We start from the raw sequence: 6,003 nt of genomic DNA on the forward strand, positions 1-6,003 counted from the left end.
AAGACGTTTCTCACGTAAATGAATCAAAAATTTAATGAAGGTAAAAATGAATATGAATTACGAATACTTAACACATGGTCAATGAGGTTTACTTTTTACAACTTTTATACCCTCATACTCTTCGTTCAAATAGTATGGGAGAGTGGGGAATCATAGGCCACTTTTTTCGTTGTACCATAACTTCTTTTTTTTATAAAAGATAAAATGAAAATAAAAAATGGTATGGTTTTCTACATTTTCAAGGTATCATAAGGTATTTTTTCAAAAATTTTAATAAGTTATTTTCCCCTAATTTTGACTGTTTGAAAAAAGCAATATTTTTTTGGATTTTAAAAAATGGTGGGGAATCGTGGGCCACCACATCCAGATTGACCAAATAATATGCAAAGTTTATTAGTTGACCCAAAACTGTGATTTCCTAATTCATTTCGTTATTTTAAAGGAATTTCAGATGATGAAATAAAAAAGAGAGCTGTGTATGATCGAATAGATTCCAAAACCTGGCTCGCGAACGTTTTGGCAAAATTTCTTATATAGGATGGATAAAATATTTTTCATAACTCTTCATTTGGCATTAAAAAAACTTTACCAGGGCTAGAAGTAGGTCACTTTTTAGTAACTTTGTCACTTTTTTCAGGCTGGTCACCCAGAAGTTACTTTTTTTGTAATTTGGTCTTTAAAGTCACTATTTTGTATATAATTTCCTTACAACTGAGCTTATTTTTTAAACTTTTTCTACTCTTTAAAAACGTTAGTGGTATGTACAGTATCGTTCATAATTGTATAGAAATCGGAAGCACGCGGACTGTCACTTTGACTTTGAACTTCCATAACTTTTTTCTCTGATAAAATTTTTTGATCAAATTTCCTGCGTAAGATAGAACACTACCATATCACGAAATTTGAGCTTTCTAGAAAATGTGTGGCCAGAGATATAGTAACTCTACGAAAATCGAACTTTTTAGACTTTTACCATTCAAACTGCTATATCTCAGGAACTACGCATCCATTTTTATTGAAATTTTGCAGAGTGATTGTTGAAATATAAAGTTTACATGTCTGAAGTTTTTGAAAAGTTCTATCGAAGGGATCAAAAGTTACGCGATGTACAATATTTCAGGCATGAACCTTAAAATGCGATTTCTATAGAATTTTGGACGAATGTTTCCATGGGATAATCAAATTTTATATTCAAAAACCTAGAACAATTTTGTGACATTCAGATTTATAAACCAAAATGCATCATTTATTTATTTATTTTTTTATTGCTTTTGTCAGATATTATTTGACTGATTTGTGGATGGAAAAGATATTGCTCTCATGAATCGTCCAAAATTCTATACAAATTGCATTTTTAGGTTCATGCCTGAAATATTGTACATCGCATAACTTTTGATCCCTTTGATAAAACTTTTCAAAAACTTCAGACATGTTAACTTTATATTTCAACAATCACTCTGCAAAATTTCAATAAAAATGGATGCGTAGTTTCTGAGATATAGCAGTTTGAATTGTAAAAGTCCAAAAAGTCCGATTTTCGTAGAATTACTGTATCTTTGGCCACACATTCTTTAGAAAGCTCAAATTTTGTGATATAATAGTTTGATACTTGATCTGTCTTACGCAGAAAATTTGATCAAAAAATATCATCACAGTACAAAGTTATGGAAGTTCAAAGTCAAAGTGACAGTGCGCGTGCTTCCAATTTCTATACAATTATGAACGGTACTGTAGATATTCATTATTTTATTATTGGATTATTCGTTTATTGTTTGACGGGTTCCCTTTCTTTCCTTTCGAGAAAAATTGAGAGAATGGCTCGCATTTAGTAAGGAAGATTAGTGTTTTGTTTTGCTTTGATATATCGCTCACACACATTAACATTATATGGATGACAATTGGAATTCAAACAAAAATAGTTTTTCGCCTAAAAATATTTAGTTTTTTGTTTATTTGTGACACTTTACCAACGTTTTGGCACTCGTGTCACGAAAAAATATTTCTTCAAGTGACACTATTACAACATGTTTAACCAAGATTTGAAGTTACACAGTTATGACTTTTAAATCTTGAATTTGTTAAAAATAATTCTCAACTTAATTAAAAAAAAATCAATCAAAATCTGTACAGAGCTCTAAATCACATGGCAGGAAACATTCCATGCATTCAATATGCTCTTGGTTGTATTAAATGGAAGATAACCTTGTGAAAGTGACTCAATTGAATCGAAAATATCAGATATTTCATTTCTAAGTTCCCTTATTTCTAGACATTTTCGAATCATTTGAAAGATTGGTAGATATACATAGATTTCAAACCTTTTTTGAAGTTTTCGATAACTTTCAGTAATTTTTGTACCTTTTTAGAGGTTTACTGATATATTTTCTACAATATTCCAATAGGTGTTTCTTGGATGGATACAATATTTCTGAGGTGTTTCTCGGATCTGTTAATTTTTTAAAGAAACTGTCGTGTTAAATCATTTATGAATATTTTTTTTGAATTCCTTTCTTTTTGAACATCATTTTTTTCTAGTAAATCTTTCTAATGATTGATATGTAAATCATGCAATAAAGTCTGCAGTGAATCTCTTAGGAAATGTTCCATTTTTGTAAGTATATTCTTTTTAGTTTTAAATTTAAAAGATTATATTCTACCTTAAAGATTAGTATCGTAAAATTATTTAGCCTTTTTGTGTTATTATCGGTTTAAGTCAATTTTTTCGCTAAGCCTCTTTAAGTCATTGTCAATCTTCTGTCAACATTTTGTCCTTTATCTTTTTTTTTCAAACCTCTATCATTGTTTTGTCACTTTTTCATGAGGTGCTCCCAATTTTTAATTTCATGACTCTTTCATGAAATGAAATTTCTATACATGTAAATCTTAACTCAATTTCAAGTAAATTTTTTAAACTTGTCGTTTAACATGTGCTGGTTTTTTCTTTGCATTTGTAGATCTCTCACATATAAAAATTTTGTTGAAAATTTTGGTTTCCGTAAATTTATATCGAATTGTTAATTTTTTTCAATATAATTTTCAAAATTTGTGGTTTTTTTTTCAAAGAAAATGGATAAACTCGAAGTTCTTGTCGCGCTAAGTTGTCCTAGTCTTTACAGTACGATCTTTTGGTTCCCTCCCATTGTTTCTTTAGAACTTTAGGATTCTGTGGTCGCTATTCTTAAATTATCTAAGCTCATTTAAAATGTTCCTCTTTTGTTCAACATATTGCTTTGCTACATGTGAGACCAACAGCCTTCCAAAAAACGTTTTTCAATTAACATAATTGTCTTTAATGCGTTTTGTTTTAGTTTTTGAAGTCATTTGTTACCTAGTTAGTTTTCGTATTGATCTAGTCACTAAATTTACCCTTATTTTACTTCAAAGTAACTATTTTGCCCTACTTTTTACCACATGGTCGCTTTAGCCCTGCTTTACAGAAAGGAAAAACGTATTTTAAGTTCTGAATGTGTATAAAAACATAAAAATATAGGTGGTTCAAGATGTATGGCCCACGATTCCCCACAAGCTATGATTTGCAAATTGGTTGCGTTTGTGTGACTTATTAATGTTTCATCAAAAATTCCTTTTCCACGTGAAAGATCATGACAAAACTAACATCATAAGCGTATGAGCATATTTTTGTTATGAAATTTTGGTTCTCTATCGATGCAATTTGCGGGTGCTTTTTAATTATGTAAGTAAATTTTTCTAACTTTTTTTTAGCTTGATAAATAAAAGAAGCATATGATGCGTATTTCAGTCAACAACGTATAGAAATATATGCTCACGCAAAGCGACGACGATGACAGTTGGTTTGAGATTTTTATCTCAACACACATCTGAAATATTAAAAGTGGCCCACGAACGGGTTTTTTTCTCACCTTTTTTTCATTTATTTTTACAAAATAACTGTTATTATTATCAAAAACGTTATTTGTAGTCCATTTCCGACCATTTGTAGTATGTATGTATGTATGTATGGTAGCCACCTTGGGTGCACGGTTGTACCGCAGTTGTGGCTAAGGCTTCATCAACAAGTCACCATAAGTTACCGTATATCCAGTTAATAACTGCTGGATGAGACGTTCAAGGGAGAGCTGATGGTTTTTGTGCCAATACCGTTCCGTAACCGCAACCGGTTGGCCATGAGAAAAATAAGTGATCGGTTGTGTTTATGACAGCTCCGTGAAAGTTATCTCGATAGATTTTTTTGACTATGGAAGCGTTATTTGAAAAATTGAAAATTACGAAATTGGACCATGTGAAGAAGAAAGAAATATTTGAAAACAAGTTCTAAAGAGGTGTATCTGTTTTTATTCAAATTTGGTTATGGCGTTACTGAAACTCGCTTCCGGTAAATTAAGCGCTACCAGATCGGTCAACTAAAGAGTCCTGTTATCCTGTTATGATGCCTCGGTGACCCCGTTCCGATCTATTTTGTATTAGGATGATCTTATATATTAAGACAGCTCATTTTTTCTTGTTATTTCATTCTACAACATTTCTCACTTTATAATGTTGTTGATCAAGCATCATAATTTTAATAAGTAATGGATTTGAGAAGTCATGAAAGTAAGTAATTACAAAAAAAAACTTTGAGCAGAGTCGAATTCTACCAGATTTGAAAATTTTGTGCACAGAAAGTCAATCATGTACACGTCCTCTCAAGATTTTTCGTGAGTTGATATTTAAAACTTTTTGAAAGTATGTTCTGTAGGATGTGACATTACACATCCGCTCAACCCGTCATTTTCAAGTGCAGTTTCCGATAGAAAGTTGTTCAATTTTATACGCCAATTAGCGTTAAAAATTTATATCAAGCGTGAGTTTTCAAAAGGACGTATGTAACATCAGACAAAATCTGAGAAAAAGGAGGGACAAAATTATGTTAATATAAATAAATGCTATTTAAAGCTGTTTGATCTAGAATCAAGTTTTATCATGGCAGCTGTAGGAAAAACAATAATGTTTTAATTATAGGTTTGAGCATACTGGATTTTTTGCTGTTTCCTAGTGAATTTGTTAAAAAAAATATTTTACACCGTATTGTTGAGTTTTTTTTCACATACGCCATAATGATTCGTCGTTGTGACAGTTTAATATTTACATACACCCTTTATGATTCGTCGCTTGGACAAATTGTTTTCATTATGCGTCAAATCAGATACGTCGGTTTTTTCACATCATTGCAGATGCGTCAGTTTTAAAATAATAATTATTTTAAAACTGACGCATCTGCAATGATGTGAAAAAACCGACGTATCTGATTTGACGCATACGACGGTTTGCTGCGATCCTATCTGCTGTGTGTGCGATATTATTTGTTTTGACAGATGCGTCGTTTTACCAAAAAGAGGTGTAAAGAAGAATTTCGAAAACACTGAGAAAAGATGACATAGGTCGTTTGTATATTTTTTTAGCTAACGGCATATTATTTTTTTTTGTACAAACAGTTAATTCATACAGAAGAAAATAAAATTTACTATACCGTGCAAACAGTAACTCAATTTGTTTACTTTTGCGACATACGTCCTTTTGAAAACTCACGCTTGATATGATCATTAAACTTTAGGAATGTTGTTGAATTTTTAAGCTCAAGATATTCTTTAGGATTATTGAAAAACCAGTGAATTTGAATCTTTCGTTCAAAAATAGAATTATTTTAAAGGGAGAACTTTAATGATAATCCATGCTTGAAACTTACTATTTTTGTAATGTGAGAATAGCTGATCTACAGAAACCCAAATGTAATATTCTATATTATAATTATAATTGCGGTGAGTATAATGTTGGTAAGTATCGTTATTTCCTAATTCCTTAACAGCATTTAATGTATCAATATTCCATATACACTTTCCCAAATGACATAAATTCATATTTAAAATATTATATGAAGCGTTTGGTAGGGATCTTCACGCTTCATTCCGCCCTTGTATCCTGTATCTTTCGCGGTTTTCATCACATGGTTGGCCTGGCCAACATATCTGCAATGCATAGGAATAT

Source organism: Uranotaenia lowii, chromosome 1 (genome assembly GCF_029784155.1).
Source record: "Uranotaenia lowii strain MFRU-FL chromosome 1, ASM2978415v1, whole genome shotgun sequence".
Classification (NCBI taxonomy): domain Eukaryota; kingdom Metazoa; phylum Arthropoda; class Insecta; order Diptera; family Culicidae; genus Uranotaenia; species Uranotaenia lowii.